This window comes from Chroicocephalus ridibundus, chromosome Z, assembly GCF_963924245.1.
Source record: "Chroicocephalus ridibundus chromosome Z, bChrRid1.1, whole genome shotgun sequence".
NCBI lineage: Eukaryota > Metazoa > Chordata > Aves > Charadriiformes > Laridae > Chroicocephalus > Chroicocephalus ridibundus.
Genome location: NC_086316.1, coordinates 72,051,334 through 72,075,193, shown reverse-complemented (window position 1 = coordinate 72,075,193; position 23,860 = coordinate 72,051,334). Strand labels below are relative to the sequence as shown.

At 40.4% G+C, this 23,860-nt stretch overlaps 1 protein-coding gene across 3 annotated transcripts in view; it reads right to left on the bottom strand.

Annotated features, from left to right (window-relative positions):
- The window catches only part of LIFR (LIF receptor subunit alpha), a 90,255-nt gene extending 68,645 nt beyond the window's left edge, over positions 1–21,610 (bottom strand). For 2 of the 3 annotated variants that reach the window (XM_063319560.1, XM_063319564.1), the window contains exons 1-2: positions 21,310–21,610; positions 18,874–18,995 (exon numbers count right to left, since the gene is read on the bottom strand). The gene's annotated coding sequence lies outside the window, so the exon portion shown is untranslated. The remainder of the gene's footprint in view (positions 1–18,873; positions 18,996–21,309) is intronic. The other variant, XM_063319563.1, reaches the window with a different exon arrangement.
- Positions 21,611–23,860: the final 2,250 nt, after the last annotated feature.

Genomic DNA, 23,860 nt, shown 5'->3' with positions numbered 1-23,860 from the left:
CTAACGCAGAGGGAACCTCCCGAGGAAGCCTGAGTATATTCAAAAGCTTCCGAATGATTCCAGTAAAAGTCCTTGTACAGAAAGTTCCAGCTCACTTCTTGTTTACTTAGTTAGCTTCTGCAGAAGAGTCACATAGGATTTCCCTAACAAATCACATGTTCTCATACTGCAGCATCCTTGAGCCAAATGCATAGAAAACCTTGGGTAACCTTTTTTTCCTCAATATACATAGGGAGAAATAATCTGTTTTCAACATTTTTGGCCCCTGCATTACATAGATAATAGCCAAATAATGACCTATTTCAGCATACTTCCTATTTCAGCATATTTCCTCCTGTGCTCTAAACAGCGTCTGTATCATTTTCTATCAGTCTTAACACACACTACTTTATAAACAAGAGGGTCATACATACATGCAGTAACATTACATGAGTGAAGGTTTACTATTTTGAGTACTAGTTTGCAGGAAATTACTCTGTTCCAGATGCTATGTTCCCATGCCTACTGAGATAAACAGACCTGAGGCTAGAAGAAGCTTTGAATGAGTTTTTGGAAAGCCTGTCTTCCAATATCTATTTCTTCCTTAGGCCCTTCAATGTCACAGATTGCCTCACCCTTGAGCACTTGGCTTTCATAACTGATTCTCTGACCTCCGAGTCCAAGGAACCGCCTTAGGTTAGTGTTCTCATTACAAAAGATGCCTAAAGACAGACAATACAAAACATGAGCACAGATTTGTCCAGATTCCTACTAAAAGAGCGGAGATGATGAGAATGACATTTTAAATGTGTTAAGTTGGATACTTGTCAAGAGAAGGGGAGATATGAATTCTGACCCTTGCTCCAAGGATGTGTATGCACTGAATCCAGTTACTGTTTCACATAAATAGCCTTTTAAGCAGGACCAGAACCCAGGTTAACATTAGTCCATGGAAGTGCCTCAGTTACTGCATTAAGGATTCAGGCTCCTGCTGTCTTTTTCCTGCTTGATGAGACTTGAAGTCTTTCCACAAAGTGACTTGGCTTTCACAGAAGGAGTGAAATATACGTCTGTTGCCCCTGCCACACACACTGCTTAAGGAATTACCTGCCTCATGTATGCAGTTTCCTTTAGCCAAATGTGTAGGGCACTTTAGGTAACTGTTTTTCAGTGTACTTATAGGTAATGCCGTAGGTACCTATGACATTGAAAATATAATATATACTCTGAATAATCACAATAAAAAATGCTGAAATATAAGTTCCAGTTCACACTGTCTTAGTGAGTTGCTGAGAAAAATTTATACAGGCTTTTCACTTACAAAGTAATATCTGTGAAAGATTTTCATTCCCCTTTTGAGGAGAGGGGATAGTGCACTCACGGCTCAGGCAAATAGGTGAGAATGTGATGAGAATTGCCACTGATGTGTTAGGGGCACCAGATTTTTAATGACACAGTTTAGTCATTTTCACTGCTGTCATCATCACAAAACTGTTCGTATCACCACATGTAAAGCAAAATCTCCTTAAACGTAATTTATTCTTTTTAGGAGACTATTATATTAAGTTTTTTTGTTTTTTCATTTCATGCAGAGTAACTCAGAAAATATTTTATGTTTACAATGGCTTTCTCACCAGCCTGCTTCCACAGAAGGCAATAAAAATCTTTGCATTGACACCAGATTGATACTGATAGAATATATCTTTAAGAATAGCAAGAGTACTCTTCCGGATTTCATGTTAGTACTAAAGGCTTTGTTGAAATCCTTGTCACAGAAAACCTCCCTCTCAATCCAGTAAGCTTTGGATAAGTTGCTTATACTCTTGAGGCCAGAAATTTTTCTTCACTAACATAGATTCATTAATTTTGATAAGTACCTGCAAAGTAGGTATGATGTGTTCTTTGTAGGTAAGAAAAGTTTCACAAGGAGAAATTTTAGTGATTCATTGAAGATAACAGTCTTAGATAGCAAGTCTGTGGCCACACCAGAGCTCAGGGTTGTCTGGCAAAAACTAGGCACCTAATTTTTATGAAATTGATGAAATCATTTCTCCTCCATCATACTGTATCTTGAAATACATGCAGAAGAGAAGCTCTGAACTTTTACAGCAACTGTGCTGAAAAATTTTCCTTCTCCTCAACTAACATTTTTCAGGCCAGACCCATAGTTCAGACACCCATTTCCAAGGTGACCTGCATGCAAGCTTTTCAGTAGTACATATCCTTCCCACATTTGTTGTGATTACAGCACTGAAGAGTTAATGTCTTCAGTAACTTTTTCATTTTTGCAAAGCATAAACTTTGCAAAAGTACAGTGTTTTTTTTAAATCATGTGTTTAGTTCCCCTAAACCAACAGAAATTAAAGGTTTTGGAAACCATATCAAGCTCACTGTATAGACTGTGCACAAACTTTGTGGTTACTTTTGCCTCCCCAGTGACTCACACTGAGTTGTTTTTGTATTCTTAAAATACAGATTTAGCTTCAAATTCCATTCAGCTTGTATGGTCACACTTGAGGCACTCTGTCTTCAGATCTGGAAGATATTTGTAAAATAATTTCTCTTCTCTATGTGCCACTAACTCTTCCCAGAAGGCACTAGTGTATCTTTTATTTCTGTTTTCAATTGTAGATAGAACTTAGACAGAAGAAAACTGCTAGTTAAAAATAATTTTGTGTAAAATCACTTACAGGAGGGAAATATCCTTCTCTAGATTTCCAAGCCCAGAGGTGACACTTTCTTCATGGTTCCACGAGATCATACAGAATAAAGAGTTTGGGAACCGCTGGTGGTTAGCTGCGTCGGAGTGGACATAGACAGTTTCTGCACACCTGCATTAGACATACTGGGAAGCAACCTCAGGCATGAGCATCCAAAACTTACACATGCGCTTCAAGGGAAAAAAACAAACCTATTTGTCCTGATTTCACCAGTATGTCCTTGTTGGATCAGGAAAACTACAATGTAGGTGCTTCTGTAACAGTTCAAATTGCTACAGAGATATCATTTGGCTCCTGGGAGAGCATTTTAAATGCAAGAACCAGGAGCATTATTATTCACTGCTGTGTATTCCAGGGCAGCAGTAGGTGCACTTTCAAATACTTAGACAAAAAGATAGAGTCTCCAGAAAATAAGTGGGAAAGATTTTTCTTTCATAATGGCAATTAAATCTGTCTCAAAATCCACAGCCTGCTTGATAATTCTGGGCAGATTAGCTCCGCGCACAGCCTCTGCAGCATATTACAAGTGAGCAGTAAGCTCCATCTCAATTTTTGCTATTACTTTCGATCTTGCGTGTGGTCAGCACAGCAGTACAGCGTGCATAATAGGCACCTACACCCCAGCTCACTTCCACCTCAAAGGCACTGGCATTAGTGGCAGCTGGACATTCCCCCCGCCTTTTTGGACTCAGGGAATAAGTTCAAGCTGAAGTAGAACCTCTTAAAATATAAGGCTCATCTTTTGTTTATTTTGAGATCTAGATGAGTAAACTCAGGAACGATGTAAATGGTGATATGGCTTACAACTTGGTTTGCTCACCATTTGGCAGACCATAATCGCAATGTACTTGTCTGTTACACGGCTGCCTCTTGTTGCATGTGGCTACCCCTGCAAAGCGTGAGTCTCCCCTGGTGGTCCATTTCATTCCCACATACTTGCTTCCTTCCCCCCTTCATGGTTTTAGAGATCATAATGACTCATGGCTCCTCAGTTTGCCCCAAACTCTTTCTGTTAGGGCATGCTTTTTGTGTAGCTGGTCACGTATATTAAAACACCATTTCAATTTACTGTTTCCACTTTGATTGATCAGCCTCTAGCAGCAGTGGAAGAGCTTTCCCCAGATGCTTCTTGGTCTGCCTCGTGTCATTTTAACTGCACACTTTGCCCACTGGAGCTATGGGAATTAAATCACAATTCATGTTCTTTATTGACACCCCATCATTCCTAATTAAACCTTACCCACACATCCTTGAGCAGTATTTTATTTATGAAGTTATTAATTTTCTTTCTTTGTCTTTTTAGAAAAAGTGACCAAGTGACACTGCTACATAAAACAAAATACATTAAAATGGTCTGGTATATCCTAAACTCTGGTCTTCTGATTTTAAAATAAAGGAATATACATTCCTAAGCCATTTACCTCCTCAGATTGGCATTGATATCAGTGTTCTGACCGATATTCTGATTGCCAATGCTCTGAGATACTTCAGCTACCAAAGTTTTAGTATCTACAGTTATCAGCTGCTAGAGAACCTTGTCTAAAATCCTCTTGTCAGATTAAAGCAAATAGTTGGTTTTATCTTTATCTGTCTCAAGTCCCATTTTTCTTTCTGCTTCCTTGAAGTCTCCAATTATCCTTTGTATCATAGTTTCTTCTGTAGGCACCAAAATTATTAGTAACTTAAGAAGGACTGATAAAGATCAGTCAATTTCAGTCCCTCCAGATAATTTTATAATTGTATCATGACTCCCAGGACACCTTAAGACATGAAGGAGTCAATCTTTCTGTCTACTCCCACTGTTATTTTCCAGAAACCACACTGTTAATTCAGCTGTTATCTCTTCTATGTAAGAGATAGGTACATAAAGTGTCACAAATGTGAATTTATAGACTGTAATGAGCAGGAAGTTTTGTGATACTTATTAATGTCTGTTTCAACACTTTTTAAAAAATGCTGGAAAAACAGTATTTTCAGTCCAACAGAGTCAGTTTGCATAGTCTTTGAGCTATCTTATCCCACCATCCCACAAAGTCCATTCCATCATCTCTCTGGTTTCAATCATTCAGTAATTCTAAAATTCCCAATATTTTGTTCTTTGATGTTGCTGAGAGTTCAAACTGCCTCTTAAATCTCTTATAAATTTAAATTTGTGATCTCCTTTAAAGTTAAAACCTCTTATGAAATAACCTTACAAACAGTTCAGCTATCTGTAACATGTCTACATAAAGGAAGGCATTAAAGAGCTCCCTCCCTCCCTCTGTCCCTAACTGCATCCTTGCATTCTGTCCTTTATCATACTCACGGTTCACCTTCTTGTCTTCATGCAATATGTGCATTTTCTTCTTGCTCCCTTTGATCCACCAAATCCTGCAAACATTTCATGGTCTACAATCCTTTAGGGTTTTTTTTTTTTTTGGCCGTATCACACTTACCATGAGACCAGCTTGGAAGTTATATTCTCACTGTTGCTTGTCTGCCTGCAGCTACATTCCCATGAGCTGTCCAATGATCCCTTGTTCCTTATATTTGGAATTCTTCTAAATTATCTTATTTGGTTCAGTCTGTCTTGAAATCTCCTGAAGCCTGTTTTTAATTGCTACCTATTCCAGCCTGCTTTTCAGATATCTCCAGGATGTTGTGTTATATCTGTAACTTGTTTAGTGAATTTTCTTATCACTTTCGTGCTATTGCTCTATGATCAGCTCTTATGCTTCCAATCTTTGGCTTGCATCTTGAGTCAAAATATGCAATCTGATTACCAGAAACCACCTCTGTAGATAAGCAGATATGTCTGAGAACATTTTTATTAAGAAACTTTCTGTGCTATTCAACTGTATCCTTAACTGTGACAATTAATCTCTTGTCATTGTTGTTACATGATAAACATTAGATCCCTCTCACTATCTTCCACGTCTTCCTTTTCTACTTTTGTATTGCAGCCATCTACCACTATTTTGGAGTTGTGATTTGCAAGTTTCTTGAAGACTGTATCAGAGTCAACACAGAATTGATGTTTTACGTTTTTAGTTATTTCTTTGCTGGGAGCACATTTATTTATTCCTGATGTACTGATGTTCCAGTAGTTTGAGATACAGCCAGTTTCCTTGATTTTGCCTTCAAAGCTTATAAAAGTTGAGAACATAATTTCAGTGGGTTGATAATATATTAGTGGAGAAATAGAAAGACGTGATCTGCTTCTCCCTGACCTTCTGGCACCCTGCTGCTACAATAAGCAGTGACATGCCTTCCTAAGAAGATGTAGCTTTGGACATCTTTCCCTCCATTTGGTATAGCCCTTAAGGACCACCTGGGAATGGTACCTCTCTTTCCATGGCCATGGCACGGCTCACCATAAAGTTTATTTCCATAAACTGTTGATGGTCTTGTCTGAGTAAACCACCATGGATTTCATAAACTTCATTAGCAAGGCTATCATGTGCATGTCATTCTATATTTGGTGCGCTATAGTTTGGAGTACTCCTGGTCTGGGTAACAACATCTTCTATGTCTGGTAAGGATTACCACGCAGCAGAGAGTATTTCTTGCAGCAAACAGTAAGTCTAAGCTTCAAAGGCACCTAAAGAACAAAGGCCTGAACTCACACAGAATTTGAGTACCTGAGTCCTTGCACTTCTTTGAAACTTACAGCCCAAACACAGCACTGAATGCAGCTGTCAGAGACTTTGAGATATCTTGCAGAAGATATACTTCTATGCTCTTTTCTGTCAGCACTTATTATGTCAGAATAAGAGAGAGAGATACTGTCTTTTAAAGCAGATGTTATTCCACAATTCCTTTTTCTTAATAAAATCAATTGAAATTGTTTAGGCAAGAGACGGCATGCTCTCATCAATGTCGCGTCTAGAAGTCTGTGGGAATTCCTGTAAAGCAAAAAAAGCCTATGTGTCCTTCTAAGCAAAACCAACATGAATGCCCTTTCTCTGGATATCTGTCTATATATCTATGATGTCTGACTATGCATTTCTGCAGGGTGGTATTGCCACTGCAAGTCTAGTTCGACTATTAAAAGGAAACTGTGACTTAGAATTTCTCCTCAGAATGTTTTATCTCCAATTCCATTGTTTGTAATACTAGGGCACAGCGTCAGAGCCATACTTTCCTGCTGTTGAGATGCCAGGATCACAGCTACAATGAAGTAGGAAGTAAAGCACTGTGAAGAAAAAAGTAGGCCGCCTGTAAACAATTGATTCAGCAAATTATATAAGCAAGTTTTAATTCGAGTGGATATTTAGTTTCTTTGTTGAACACAGATGGATTTGAGAATAGAATTAAAACATAGCTCTATTCTTACATGCTCTGTTGAGTCATCATCTCAAAACTGATAATGGTCCTGTGGGCTACAGGAGACTTTACAAAGTCCTCCTACAGAGCACTCAGTAGCTTGAACCAAATTATACTCCAAAGCTGGAGACCATCTCTATGTGTGTGTCTCCCAGGCTTGAATCGGAGAGGATGTTCAAGTGTTTCCTTGGCTCTACCCTGAACTGCCCCACTGTAAACAGGCCAGCATTAGCAAGAGGGGCAGCAGAAAGAAGAGCAGCTGTCTGAAAAAGCTTTTACCTCATATGCCAACATCCTGAAGTACCCAGGGAATATGTTGTGCTAACATTCTGCACCACAAAATCTCTCAAATTTTAAAGGGAGAAACCAGTGAAACTGAGGAAAATTCTGAAATAGGTAAGTACTTGGGTCACTTCCTGTGCCATTTTAATTGGTGCATTTCTAATGGATTCTTATTGTAAATTATTATACATGAATACAACACCGGACAGACTTGATGGCAAATCTGGCCCCTCTAGTTTAAGAATCATTTCCATAGGGCAACAGATGATTAGAGAAAAAGAGACCTTGTAAAGAGCAAGACACTAGCATGGAAATCAGGTCTGGGCTCAGTTTTAGACAGCTGTTAATCTCTGACAACATCACTGACGGTGAATACCACAACACTCGTCACTGAGAACATGTAAATCCTTCATCTAGACAGAAACGGCAGGCTTTAGTTCACACCCAACATCTTTTGCCTATGACAGACCTAAGAACTTGAGGCCCAGAAGCCAACACACAGAGCCACAAGTACTGGAGCTGCTTAGAGCTGACCAAGAGGAAACAATAAGAGGATGTGTATTTACTGGATTGGTCACAGCCTCCCTTTCCCCAACACTGATACCATTTAGTGGGACTTGTTTCCTATCACATGATGGGGGACGCTGCGTATGTATACCTCCTGTTTCTGCTCATCAGCTTCTCAGCTGGATCCACTGGTGGCCAGATCAGCTGCTCTCATGAAAAAATAGTCTCCATTAATAATTTAATAGCCTGTTAATTAAAGCATCCAGACTGTGACCTGGGATGTCCTCTGGTTCAAATTTGAAAGCAGATCTTTCTTATGTCAAATGGGACTAATTTCTTCCATTTCTCCTGTAGAAGTTATCCCTCTCCATATGAATTATTGAAATAGCCTTTGGGCAAGAAAAATAGAACTGTTTCTGTCTCTTGATGCTTAGGACACTATTCTGCTTCCTGTCCCTACTCCAAGTAGTATTTCAGTATTTTACGAGAAGTAGAAAAACTTGAACAGCCTAAAATATCTACCAGTCTTAATCATCTACTTTAGAGGGCAGTGACCACAGTGCTTAAATGGGAGATGGCAGGACTGGATTTAAATTCTTTCTTCTTTAAATAACTTGAAGTAAGGATTTAAAACAAATTCTTCTGTTTACAGGGACCTCCTCTTGCTGTCTAACTTCTAAGTGAAGCCCAATGCAGAGGCCTAATGGCTAATGGTTGAAACTTCAGAAATATTAAAGGCAGAAAGTCAAACACAGAGTTTTTAAGCAGCTAGACAGCTACATGCCAACTGACTCTGCTGTAGAAGTTCTTCTTTGTAACATGGTACTGAAATATGGACCCTAACATATTGTCACTTAATTGTCCTCATAAATTTAGTTGCTGTGACTTCAGAGGCTGTGCTGAGACCTTCTCTCTTCTGCCCCACTGAGATTCTACGTTGTCACAATCAGATTATCTTTCCTGTTTTGACTGAAAACTTTCCTGGCAGGGATTGTCCGTTTAGTGGATCCCAGTCAAAGCCTCAAGGCATTGCTGAATGCAAAATAATCATTGGGAATGAACAACACTCATTGCCTTGTGTGGCAGTCCTGGGCACGCAGTCTTGAGATACTGTATACTGAAAGATAATGGAACTGCAGCTTGTGTAACTATGCTGAAATTGTTTTTTCATGTACAATATAACGGAGACATATGTAGTCTTAAGGCTGGAAATAGTCTTATTATGTACTTCTTGGTCCAAAAGTTTGAAGGTATGATTTTTTAGTGGAACTATTCTTGTTACATACCCAAAAAGCTTATTGTTTTTTTCTGGGCTGAATCAAAATGAGACATTACTTTCCCCTACAATTCCTGCCCCATTTAGTGTAGAAATTCTATGACAACGAACAATGAAGAATTACAGTATAACTAACTATATTATAGCTTTTGGAACAGTATAAAAGGAATCATTAGGAAATTTGTGAGGCTTCTTTACCTCCAAAACCTGTTGTGCTAAATAGGGTGTACTGAAGTACTTTTGAAAGTCATCACTTCAGAATAGGATTATCTGATTAAAACAAACTCGGGAAATGGGTTTACTCACTGTCTAGGTCATACAGAGGACAAAGTCTTCATTTTCCTAGGCACTTTTCACAAGCACTAAATAAGGAAAACAAAAAATGGGAAGCATATCTGTGCAAATCCTCATCAAGTCAGGTGTGCTATTGTTGAATACAACGAGCACTTAACAAGGTAAGTAGGTAGATGTGGTTACGGTTCTCACCTTGCTTTACAACTGCTGTTTAGAGTTATGTTTACTGTGTGCATGCTCCTAATGCTTTTATTCACCTCAACAACCTTTACATGCTTTTGGTAACCTCATTAAGAGCTGCTGGTCACCAAAAATATACTCATGACTAGTTATGCTTTAGAAATATCCTGGATTAAGTGAATCTATCTTATTAAGCACCTTAGTATCCAAGTATCAAAAATATATGTGGGCAATTGCAGCTTTGAGTCTTCTTTACTTTATTGCCCATAAAGAAACCTTGTAAGGAAGACCACTTTTTAAAGACATAAAAGATAATGTAAACCCAAAATATCATTTGAGAAGCTTTAATTGCTTCAGAATAGTGCAATTATGTGAATTGAACATAAAAGAGCTACAGCTAATATTTGTATGCTGTTTGGCTCAAAGAAAATGTTTATTGAAAGGGATAGGGCAGGGAGCTGAATTTGGTGAGGCTGGAATTATGGCCAGCAAACAGGATAAGCATTCGCTCTGAGAATCCATGCTTTCTAGAGAATATCTCTGAAATAACCAAGGGAAAAGAGAAATAATGAGAAAAGGGAGCTCTGCCAGTCATGACAAGATTGTTTTGTAGAAGGAGAAAACAGGATTAGCTATAATGAGATTATCAGTTAATTCTATGAGGCAACACCCACATAAATCAACAGACAAAGGGGAGAGAGCCGGACTCTGCAGTAATTGTTAATAGCAGCAACATATCAGTACTAAGAATAAGGCTTTTCCCCACCCTAATGTGGAATACTTTTCTAGTTGTAGGACTATAATTAAAACTATAATTAAATATGGTGTCTGACAGCAAGTTTTTCTGTCCAGCATATGAAGGACATTGGAGATCAAAGCTCTGAGTTTGCAAGGGAAATTTCTTTAAAAAGTAGCCAGAATTATCTTTTTCCAGACTTTTATTTTGTGTCAGTGGAATACTGTGTTCAGTTTTGGTCCCTGCTGTATGAAAAAGATGTGGACAGGCTGGAGAGGGTCCAGAGAAGGGCCACCAAGATGCTCAAAGGACTGAGAAGCCTGCACCATGAGGAAAGCCTGAGAGAATTTGGTTTGTTCAGCCTTGAGAAAAGAAGGCTTAAGGGAGGCCTTATTGCCATGTTCCAGTCTTTAAAGGGTGGCTACAAAGAAGATGGAGACTCCCTTTTTTACAAGGAATCACATGGAGAAGATGAGGGGTAATGGGTACTAGTTACTCCTGGGGAAATTCTGATTGGGCACAAGAAGAAAGTTTTTCATAATGAGAACAATCAGCCATTGGAATAATCTCCCCAGGGAAGTGGTGGATTCCCCGACATTGGACACTTTTAAGACTCAGCTGGGCAGTGTCCTGGGCCATCTTGGCTAGACCATGCTTTTGGCAAGAAAGTTGGGACCAGATGATCTTTGAGGTCCCTTCCAACCTGGTATTCCATGATTCTATGATTCAGTGTGTTGAAGAGAGACCGAAGCACAATGTTCCTGTGTTGTCCCTTTTCTACAAATCACTGTTCACTTTCCGCTTATTTCTCTGGAAGTGTACTATTAAAGATATACATGCAGCAAGCCATCAAAAACAAGGTGAATGTGATTTCTGCCTGTTACCACAGAAAGATTAGGAGAGTATAAGCCATAATGGTAAAATCTCCTCTTTATTCATGAGAATCTACCTGTATCAGGGTCAAGCATGTAATAACCTCTGGAGGAAGAAATTATCCCACCATCATTCCTGCTATGAAAGTCTTATCTGATCTCTGGCTTTCCTCTTCCTGTGTTGTTACTGGTGAACTCAGAGTTCATCATATTTCCTGTGCTATTTAAAGAACTTCTTGGGCTAGTACATTATTTTAAGCCTGCCTCTCTATTCTTTAAAATACCAACAGGAAGCATTTACCCTACACAAATCATAGTAACTTTACAGTTCTCAGTTCATACAGAGAGGCCAGATTTGGCGTATTATATATGTATAAACAAGATTAGGTTTGAAAACAAAGGACTCTGGACCACATAACATTTTCATTTTCTGCCCACTCTTCAAACACACTTTCCATATTAGGGAAGCCTGTCACAGCTGCTTGGGGAGCCCTTTGATACAACTTGGGATACGGCATGTGTTTCATGCTGAAAAGATCCTGTTGTTGCAAGGGATGTAGAAATGATTGAGGAGCACAAAAACTGTAACTTCTGAGAGCAACTGACTGTAAAAGCAGCGTTGTGTTGTGCCAGGACTGTTTGGGTCCAACACTTGCACATTTATTTCACCCATATACACCTGAGATCTTCCACCACATTTATTCTGCTTCTGCTCAGTAAGAAGACTGCTACACCCTTATATCAGGGCCCCCCAAATTATTTAGCCCTAGGTCATTTTCACATGATCTTTTTTCTCCTGTTGAGTCTAAACAAACAGAACATCAGCTTTTTTGAAAGGTTTGTGAAATGTATTTTTTCCAATCAAATAGGCAGAATCATGGCTTATTATTTGTCTGAGGAATTTGCAAGGGAAAGGCTGTGGAAAGGATCTAAGGTCACTCGCAAAAGCCAGAAGGACTCTTTACTGCTATGCGTCCTGCATCACAGGCTGCCTCTTTTGAGAAAAAGAAGCAGCTTGCATGCATAGGATTTCTCTCAAGCATGATGTAGGAGGAGGATATAGGCTGGGCGTTTACCAAACACACTTGGTTATGAACATCCCACATAGGAAAGGAAATCTACTTAACTCTTATTCATCCTTTTTATTAAATTTGTTTTCTCCTTTGCTTTTTTAACCTTCTGGGTCTATGACATTTAAAATTAAAAGTAAACAAAAGATCAGCTAAACCCAAACCAGGTTGCTGGCAGCTGGGTCCCAGCACTGGAAAGAAGCCAAAGCAAGCTGGCTCATGGGTGTGCAAACAAGTATCGGTAACAATAAAACAATTTTTCTCGGCTGTTCCTCTTGCCTAGGAGGAACGTGGCTCAGCTTGGTCCACAGACCCAGCCTCTTCCGAGTGTTAGTGCTACCCTGTGTGTTAATTCCTCAACAATTTGCAAAGACAGTGACATCCAAAGATAGGCTGGAAGTGATCTCTTCCCTACCAACATCCTCTTACATGTGCAAGGGCAGCTTCCTTCTCTTGTGATTCGACAACCACAAATCCATAGGTGATCTCCAGGCCCACATATACAGAATCTCAGAATGGCTGAGGTTGGAAGGGACCTCTGGAGATCATCTGGTCCAACCACCCAGCTCAAGCAGGTCACCAGTCGCCCGGGACCATGTCCAGATGGTTATTAAAATCTCCAAGGTTGTAGGCTGCATCACCTCTCTGGGGAACCTGTTCCTCTGCTCAGTCACCTTCACAGTAAAACAGTGAAGTGTTTCCTGAAGTTCAGATGGAACCTCCTGTGTTTCAGTCTGTGCCCATTGACTCTGATCCTGTCACTGGGCACCTCTGGAAAGAGCCTGGCTCCATCTTCTTTACAGTCTTCCTTCAGATATTTATACACATTGATGAGATTCCCTTCTCCCGAGCCTTCTCTTCTCTAGGCTGAACAGCCTTTCCTCAGAGGAAAGGTGGTCTAATCCCTTAATCACTGTAGTGGTCCTTCTCTGGACAATCGCCAGTAGCTCCATGTAGGTTCTACCAGCTATTGCATAACGCTTTTTATTTTCAGCGATAGCAAAGAGCACACTGTGGGATCAGTGACATCCTATTTCCCATCACAAACATGCTGAAAGAGGTAGGGTTTCTAGAATTCCCTCTTAATTCATCTGAACAGTGGAAGGGAGGGTTAAAGTGCCTTCCAATGCCCGACAGAGTGGTCTACTCTCCAGAACTGCAGAACCCCTTAAAAAACTTAACCAACCAATACGTCCCGCCAAACCCTACAAAAAAAAAAACCAAAAGCCAAACCCTTGCTACTTCTTCATTCTAAACGTTCCTTACAAAATCTCCAAGAATAACAGAGAAAACATGGTGTGTGTTTCCAAGTGGGATACCTTACCCTTTTGATTGAAACTGGTTATAGGATTTATCAAAATGGAAAAATGTGTTGCTAGGTCCAATGCATTAAGTCCTGCCAACATACCATGTTTCACAACTCAGCCTAGCAGACGTGACAGAATCTCTGCTTGTTCTTTGCAATGCTAGCCAGGGCAGCATTATCTTTATTTTTTGCACTGCACCTTCAAAACTAGAGGCATGATAGTAGGACCCCGCAGGTTTGATCTACTCATTCGCAGTGATTTTCCCCAGCTACTGCACCAGGTTTGATCTGGTCAGTTGGATGTTGTGGGCTTTTTTTCAGAGGACAGAGTACTTGTGTGTCACACTTCTCTTTTCAAAGGGACAAAAACTTTTCCCTTTCAAAAGCTGATTCTCTCTCCTTCCTTTCTGTTTAGGATTAATCCATTCCTGCCTCCTAGCAACCACTTGCCATTACAACTCCAGCCAAGACAGCCAGTAAACATCCGCTGTGTAAGTACCTAATGCAAGTGGAGTTAATGAACTGTTTCTAAGCACTGTTCTCTCTAGCTAGTACAGCCTGAAAATCTACACCATGTACCCCTCTGTCAGCACTCTCAGGAAAGAAATCTTGAGATTATCAGCAAACACAGCAACATGCTGCTGACTGATAAATCTGTGCTTGAGTAACTTGGGAAAAATATGCTCTTCCCTTGATATACCAAACACAGATCTGAATCTGGACTTTCTGTGGATTCTATGAATGCCATGCAGTGAATGCTAAGGGGCTGACAGGAATAGCACCTACGTTCATCCATTTAACAAGAGCACCTACATTTGGTGTTTAGTTATTCTAGAATACTTCTATAGTCAGTGGAGAGAGGCACCTATGGAGAGCAATTTAAATCTGAATCTGAATCTGTCTCTGGCGGTGCTCCTTTCTCTCTCTCCACTAAGTCCACGGTGAGGTAAGACTTCTGACTTGGGCATCTGAGCATCTGAAGCTAGAAAGGGTGAATCTGGGTGTACATCAGGATATTGCTGTGTCCCTATTTATATGTATGAATAAGCAAAAGATGGGTGGAGTCACCTGACATTTTCTCCACATAATTTGAATGGTCCTAAGCATCTCAGAGATGCACCTTATGTCATGCAAAACTGTGGTCAGTGTAGATGCTACTGAAATGTGAACATTTATATTATACAGTTTATTTAACTCCTCCTGGGGGATGCCCTCTATTGCTCTAGCCAGATGTGTATGCAGGAGACAGGCATCTACTCTGCTTATTTTACTGATGAACTAATAACAACTGTGTGCCAAACAAGTCCTTCACACTTTCTCTCCAAATACAAATTTTAGTACAACTATTGTCTTAAGAGATGCCTGTTCCTTGCCCCGTGGCATGGCACAGAGCTCTCTTTACTGTGCTAACACTACTGTCTGTGCAATCATGTTACAATCTAGATCAATAAACAAACTTAATTTGAAAAAGAAGTCTCCAAAACCTGAAGATATCTTGGAGAAAGCACTATCCGCCGTAATAAATACTGAGGTGATTGCGTGGAGAAATCTGTTAAAATTCTCAGCTGCATTCAGATGAGGTTTACTCATTGTCTTTTTGCAAGTGAACACTCAGGCCACACAAAAAGTATTGTAAGCAACATATAATACAGTAAACTACATGTGGAATACTTTGGAGAGCTCAGACAGGAAAGGTGGGTTTCATCTCACTTCATGTTACACCTTTGCAACAGGTATCTCTGCAGCTGACGAGGTTGCCCTACGCTTCTTTACAGATAATGGAGAGGAACAGCCTTTTAAAAATGTGATTAATTTCAGATGATAAGATTAATTGTGCTCTGCTAAGTGCCTGTTTCTCACCACTGACTGTAAGGAAGCACGGAGTGACTAGCTCAGCTGTGGACATCTGAATTGTAGATAGCACCAATTACTCCCTGCTCTTCCTTGCAAACAGTCACACTGTTGCTTTTAGGTGTGTGTGTATATATATATCTACAGACATAATTTAATTCTAAAATAGCATACATGTCTATATGTGTTAATCCCCACGTATAAGCCCATTCCCCTCTGATCTTTCTGCCAAAGAAGATTTCTCTTTATAAAGTAACAATGATACATGCTATGAATCATGTGGGCTCTTCAAAGCTGAGAAGAAAGGTGACAAATGAGGCTTCCTTCTCTGGCCCAAGCCCTCCATCATCCTGCCAGCTAGTAAACAGCAGAAGATTCAACTGCTAGCCTCAGCTCTCTTCTTGTGCTTAAAAGTTGGGACTGGCTAAGCACAAAACCAAAGCAGCACCAAGCGTCTGAATTAGCATAAAAAACAGCCAGTCCTTGGATGTCCATGCTCCATAGGCAGTTTAAGCATACCTTCTTGTAAGCCCCGTTAAATGATGTAAGAATGTACAAACTCCAAACTTCCAATGTTCTCCCTTTAACTAAGAGGAAATTTAAAGTTAAAAAAGTTAGGTAATAACCATATAACGAGTCAGAGGTTGTTTGCTGTGGACACTGTGTTTGCTGTGTATTCTTCTTGCACAAATGCTCATATCTCCTCAGCTATACAGACTACAGTGAACTAAGTGTTCTTTCCTGTGCCTTGTGACTCAATCCACTCATTGCAGTCACATACATCTAGAGGTGAAGGTGGCAGGACTTAGCCACCCTAGGTACCTAGAGCCACCTCTTCAATCTGCATTATTCAGCCTGAACTTCAGAGGTTATAAAGCCTGTTGCTTTTCTCTCAGATTGCAGATGCTAAATGTGTTGGACCTGCAAGAGTCAGTGGCATGAGAAAAATCCCAATAGAGTTTCAAAAACAGCAACTAAGCATATTCACAGGTTGCCCAACATCTGGAGATTTCTGGGCCCATCTAGCTGCATTCTACATGAATTCAGGAATACAGAGGATTAAATAAAATTCCAGCCTCCTTCCTGCTGCTTTTCTGTCTCTTTGGACTAAAACCAAACTCTGCAGCACACAACGTATTGCTTGTCAGAGTGCTTTCCTGCCAGAGCAATTTGCAAACTCAAATTATGCATCCCAACAATCTTGCAAGGTGGAAAGGAAATTAAGAAGCTGGCAACAAAACATCACTTGTTGGCGCAATCTCATGTAGGTCAAAGCTTACCTCTGGGCCTAGGGATTTTAAGTAACGGGCCACACGAACACTGAGGCAGAGGACAGTATCTCCACACCCCCACCAGTATGAATGGGAATGGAGGCTACTCAGTGCTTACACGATCTTGGGCATCCCTCAAGTTTTATTGTTTCACCCCTCAGTGAAACCAAGTGCTTTTGAAAAACCAGTCTCCAAAAGCCAGACTTTTACAGTATTTAAAGCATCAGAATGGTGACTAATAAGATCTCAAAAGCACCGACATCCCCAGCTCCCATCTGAAATCTCACAGATACCAAACTGACTCTTTAGATACTTAAATACTTTTTTAAAACATGGCCTTAAATAAGGCACATCGAATACAAATCTCAGAGGCTGTGATTCTCCATCCCCTGAACAAACACCCTGCCTCCAGAACCAGTTTCCATCCCCTCGTATTGTCTCCTGTTGTCTCCCTGCAACGTCTGCAGACACTGCGGCACCATTTGGGCAATCTCTAGTGGTCGTCTTCTCTGCCAGTTCAGAGTTTGTAATTTCTATTTCTTCCTGTTTTTGAAGTGGCTTATCTGGCACGATGTTATTACAATGTTATTATTTGCTGGCCCAATGAAAGTATGATTAAAGCAAAGAATATAAACAGGCTTTGGAAAAAAATGTAATTTAAATCCTTGCTGATTAATTTCATTCCTCTGTAGACTACCACTGTGTTTAGAATGAGGGGTGGGCCTCAGTCAACTTTAACATCTGGACCCAGAGCCACAGAATGAATTCACAATAGTTCCTGTCTTTACAACAGAATAAACCATTCACTTCTTTAACCCTAAACTTCCCAGGAATTGGTACATTCAGTCTCCAGGAAGAACTGTGAAGTAAAATTCCATCTTTGTACCAAGCAAGAGTCTAGAGCGCTGCAGCTTTGCAGTCATATGATGCTCAGCAGAAGACTTTACCTCCTCAGAGGACCCTGTGTGATGATGCTTCACAAAGTTACAGAGCATACCAGAGGGGCAGTCAGGAATCGCCTGCTGGTGAGGATGAAGTGCGAAATGCCTGTTGTCCTAGTACCACACTTGAAACTCATCCCTCTCTTTTAGTGAGAGTTTGAAGCGGAAGGAAAAACTTTGAGCTCCCTGAATACAGTCCTATGGGAACTATCAAATTTATTCATCAGGAATTATTCTCAGTTGCCCTTCCTGGGAGGAGCAGGAGGGAAGAACCCATAGGCTTTCTGTAATTGATTTGTGATGGGTCAGGTACGCAAAGCATAAAATAAAGAGCCTTCTGTTATGCTGAAGTAACCCAGTCACTAGCGCAAGGAAAATCAAACAAAGAGCTTCCCTTAGCTCAAACACTGTGGTATTCTCAGCCTGTGAATATTGACTTACTTGATATTATGCACATACAGCCAAGCTCTGGCCTTCCCCACATTTGCCCTGTCAGTAGCCACATCCTGGCTAGCCCGCAATGCATAAACCCAGCGTGGCCACCCAGGCTGGGAGTGTGAGAATGGCAGATGCAGGAGGGAGAACAGCAGCTGTGGGCAGCATGGAGAAGCACTACAAATGGCATAAAGAGCCGAACAAAAGAGGCAGACGTGGAGAGAGCTGGAATCTTCCAGGTTGAGGGAACTCTCTCCCCACCAGCTTGGCTCAGAGCCACATTCCTACATTCCTGTCCCTGCCACAGAACAAGGCAGTGTTGTAGAGGCAAAGGCTGAGTGCTTTGTTGTGGGTAATGTATGTCAGGACAGCTTGAACAGAAAGCCAAAGTTTTACAGTTTCTCTGCCTGCCATATCCTGGGACCTGAACTTGAAAACGCTTAACAGATGATTACTAGATTAAGTTATTCTGTAGTCTCTTTTGATACAACCCACTGAATTTTGAAGTTTCTTACACTGAATTTAATTTGCTTGGATTAAACTACAGCCTTACTTCTTGAAATGTTTCTAACTTGATTTAGAAATGCCAAGACTCTGAAGTATCAAGAACAATTTTCTGCTGAGGTTGCTAAAGAGATTTTACCTTGCAAACCAAACTTTGAGAATCATCATTGCTTCACACAAAATATGACAAGAGACCCACACTTCCATCAGCAGTATATATGCCATTAAAGCCTGTTTCTTTCATGTGCTGAAACAGCAGAACAGATAAGAAGCAGGAACAGACAGAGTGTTCTGGTATTTACTATATTTTAACCAACTATGTCTTAGGTGAATTACTCACCCACCTGTTTTCCAAGGGGTGAGATATATGGGAGTTTGACATTTGCGAATGGTGTTTTCAGGTGTTGATGTGACACACAGGCAAAGGAAAAATTGGGAGTCCGGATGCACTGCTTCACTGTCTTCTCTGAAAAAGGTCTTTGCATTAGGGAATGGACTATGCATTAGGGAATACAAAATTTGCAACTACCCCCTCCCCCCGCTTCCCCAAAACGTCCTACCATATAGGTCTGTCCCTGCCTAGGTATGTGTAGGGGGAAGAGGAGATCATAGAATGTGTTGGGTTGGAAGAGACCTTGAAAGGTCATCTAGTCCAACCTGCAACAAGCAGGGACACCTTTAACTAGATCGGGTTGCTCAGAGACCCGTCCAACTTGACCTTGACTGTTTCCAGGGATGGGACATCTACCACCTCTCTGGGCAACCTGTGCCAGTGTTTCACCACCCTCATCATAAAATAAATGTACCCTCTTTTAGTTTAAAACCATTACGCTTTCTCCTGCTGGGGCCTTGCAGACCAGAAGGCCAATCACATCCTGGGCTGCATCAAAAGAAGCGTGGCCAGCAGGTCAAGGGAGGTGATTCTGCCCCTCTACTCTGCCCTGGTGAGACCCCACCTGGAGTCCAGCTCTGGGGCCCCCAACATAAGAAGAACATGAACCTGTTGGAGCGGGTCCAGAGGAGGGCCACCAAGATGATCAGAGGGCTGGAGCACCTCTGCTATGAGGACAGGCTGAGAGACTTGGGGTTGTTCAGCCTGGAGAAGAGAAGGCTCTGGGGAGATCTTAAGGCCTTTCAGTACTTAAAGGGGGCTTATTAGAAAGACGAGGACAGACTTTTTAGCAGGGGAGGTTGGACTAGATGACCTTTAAAGGTCCCTTCCAACCCAAACTATTCTATGATTCTACTCTATGATTCTATGTTTCTGTGCTCTTGCAGTGGTCCCAAATATACTAAAATCTGTGTGTTTGGGTCCTGGTGAGAAAAGGGAGGTAGGTTTAGGTCTGAAGAGGGCAAAAAAAGAGAGGGAGAGAACTGTTGATCATGGTATTTCAGAAAGCGCATGAATGACAAACATCAAGAATCAGACCGGATGTTTCTGGGTGTGTGAGCAGTACAACTGCAGTTCCTCTTTAGAAACACATCCATCAGAGGCTCATTTACCATGATCTGAGCCAGTCAATTGGAAATCTCTGAAGTAACTTATTTTTGTTTTTCTCATGAAGGGGACAACACAAGACAACTCCAAACTTATTTTTTTCCACTGGATTCCCTTCAGTTTTTCAGTCTGAGGTGACTGGATCATAACTTTTGAAGAATGTTTGTTTTCTAATACAAGATCTGAACCAAAGGCCATTCAGAATCCTTTTCTTCATGGAAACCATTCTATTTCTGTTAAATTTGATAACAGCTTGTTTTTACAAAATAAGACGTCGATGCCAAATTGTAGCTGGCAACATCATTTAAAGAAGTGTCATTTTGCATATAAACAGGAAATGTTTAGAGTGCTGATCCAGTGATTAATGAATGTTTCCACATCTATATAGCAGCCAATTTTCCCTTTCCTTGGAGATTACTCCATTACATAAGCTACAAAAGGGCCAGAACTTTGGTCCCACGTATTGAAGTATACAAAAAATAGCATTTCTGTGCAAATGCTGGCATGGTTTTCTCCCTTTGAAATCAATTACAGGCATTCTCACTTACTCCGGTGGGAGTGGGAAGCAAGCCAATGTCTGAAAGGTTTTTTGCTCACACCTCTTTTTTAGGGACAAAGTAATTTTCTTCTGTAAGAATCCTCAGCCTTCCTTAGGTTCATTCATAGACACCACTCCTTAACAGTCTGACTACAGCTTAGTGAGAAACACCTCACTTTCCTATCTCTTAGACACCCTAATATTTTTCCTGGCTGGGGGAAGAAAACTGAATTTGACTGAGTAGCTCTGAACCCTATTGTATGGATCTAGCCAGACACTCACAGTACTCTTTTTAGGCTGCCCATAATCTAAATACACGTTTAAAGGGAGCCTAACAACAGAGCCCTCTAATTGCCTGATCTAATTGTCTGACCAAAGAGTAGCAATTTAGGATAACAATAGCACAGGGCAGAACTTGTTAGTTAGGACATGATGTCCCCAGACCAGCAAACCAGTGAAAAGAGAAAAATAAAGGAGTGTGTATTTATGTCATCTTCTCTATTCTTTTTGCAAGGACAGAGAAACCCCAGGCACCTAAGGGAGCCCAAGACCTTTAGGACAGCTGCTTAACTTGGCACTTTAAGTTGCAAGCCAAGCATATCAGCATTTGTTTGGTAGAATTTCTGAGGCACAAAAACTGCGCTGACCAAAGCCTCTCTAGGCAAACTGAAAAGAAAAATCAGGTGGAAAAAGAAAAACATGCTAGTGCTTTTCTAGTGAACTCATAGACAAGTTTAGACTTACCCTTGAGAGCCAGCCAGGTGTTCTTGAGCTTCTGCAAGGTGACAGGCAATCTCTGCTTTTGCTGGGAGCAGCAGGAGCGAGGACGACTCCACAGGAGACAGGATCACAATTCAGCATTTGGTTTCCTTTTATCTGTTCTTTTTGGAGAGGTTTTTCTTTGGTTTTACCAAGCACGAGACTGCCTTCTTCCTGCTTTTGCCATATGCTGGGCATCTGAGCTCTCCAGTAGCCCTTTGTTGTGCAAGGAGGAGAAATCTCTGTATAAACATTCACCTACAACGTGAAGACCATCTGAGGTAATAACTTGGCAGAAAGACTCTCTTATGTAAGAGGAGTCGCCCCAACCTAAAATGTCTCTACCGCATAGTTTTCAGGAATGAAGTGTTTAAAGTTAATAACTCACTGTGTAATAGTTAACTTGCAAAAATGTGATTGTTCGTATCTGAAACAGGTTGCCTTATTAAAAAAAAAAAAAAGAAATGTGGTATACTTAACCCTCTTTACTGATGTTAGTAGTCAGGGAAAGGCTGTATGTAATACATATCTTTATTCTGTAGAAATACATGCATCATGTAAATACTGTGTTTTTATTGTGTATATGTACATAGCAACTAAATATTCTCATTAAGAACATGACCTCAAGTTTGCTGAAGTCCATGAAACTGCTATTGACCTAAATGACTTTGGATAATTACTAGACCCAAATACTTAAATTTAGAAGTAACGCCCATAAAATAAAGACTTAATTAAAGCTTCAGACTTAAGTAAGACTTAAGCGGGGCAAAAGCACTTAAAGTCTGGCTCATTTCTTGAGGCACATTGTCTCAAAGCACTACTTGTCTTCTAGTTCTAACCAAAAGAGTACCTCACCTATTTGAAAAAAAATCCAAGGCCCATGTTGTTCTTCACTGTGATGCTGACTTTCATTCACAACCAAGAAAATAAACTGAACTCAGTGTTTATTCGTTTCTATTTTCCCCTGTTCTGCTTGCATGTGTGGGAATGTGTGTATCTTCATTTCTTTATTTATTTTGTGATCACTTTGTTCTCCCTGAAGCCACAGCTCTCAGAGTCGAACTTGAGTATTCCCAGTATAGTCAGACACTATTCAGGGAACAGGCAAGCTTTTGCTCTCCCTTTTCAAAAAGATTAGCTATGATATGTTTCCATATCATAATTTCTTTTTCAAGTACAGACAGTAGTTTGCTCAACCACTTGCCAGTAGACAGCCATCAGTTTAATCTCCCCATTCTCATTTGAGCAACTTGTGCCACCCTGCCAGCATAGTTCTTGGTATCACAGATGTAGGAAAGGCTACTGCTGTAGGAGTCTGAGTATAAGAATGGGGCTGCATATACTGTATATACAGGTACACACAGATTTATATGTTTGGAAAAAAAGATAAAGATAAGGCTATTCATTTGTGCAAAATTTACAACCAAGACCCAACTTCTTAAAATAGCTAGGTATTTAGGTACCAGTTACTTCCTTAATAATGCCAAAAATGGGCAAAAGAGATATATATATTAAAATGGGACGCATTTATTTGTCTCCTTCCATAGTCTAGCACAGAGTGTAGAGGAATGACATAGACTGTAACAATTTTTTTTTTTTTTAAATAAAATCCTACAGACTGTCTGCAGTCCCAGAGTTTGTTCGAGATCTAATATAACTTAAGGGCTACTTTATTCTTTCATTCATTCCTTAAGATAATGCTAAACTGGATTTTGTTTTGTTCGGGCCTCTGGTTCAACTATTTAACTTTCCTTTCTTGCAGGAGGTTTTGAGAATCTTTTACCATTAATAGATCTAACTTTTAACCTGCACAGAGGCAAAATTGTCTGCAAAGTTACATTCTTTGGGATAAATGAATGAAGCTTCCATTCAGTCTTGAGGAATGAATGAAGATCATTCACTCACAGTCTACACTTCACGAGGATCTATGCAGGTTACTCTTCTCTGCAAGAAACTCTCATTCATGTACAACTCTCTACATCAGATCTGTTAGCAAAGAACATACAGCTCAGCAAGCAAGTCGTCCCAGTGACTGCCTTAGGTAAACACATGCGTTAATATAACTCTGTAGAGAGATCTTCACACTAAAATACTGATCTGATTCCTACATCCATTAGTAACGTGGAAGACCTGGGACGTCAAGTTTGCACAACACAATGTATTGCTAGAGGTAGTTCCATTAAGCTGATACATCAAGCCTATGTAAAACCATTTTGTGAAACAGATTTGCCATTTTCATATTTCCTAGCAGTGTACCCAGCCCAAAAGTTAGGATGCGCTGTTGTTAGCTCCATATGAGCTAATAAGAATACAGAAGTATTCTGTATGGGAGTATTTTAATGCATTACCAAGCAAAATATGCCACAATAAAGTCTGTACAGTACTTTATGCAGAAAAGAGATTGAAATCACATCCTTTCAGAGGGTCTTTGAAATGTAGCATAGATATTTTCAGCTTTCCTGTAATCTGAACGGAGTCATTTGGAGAAGCAACAGTGGTACTAGTGCTTTGAATAGATTTTTCAGGGTACAGTGTG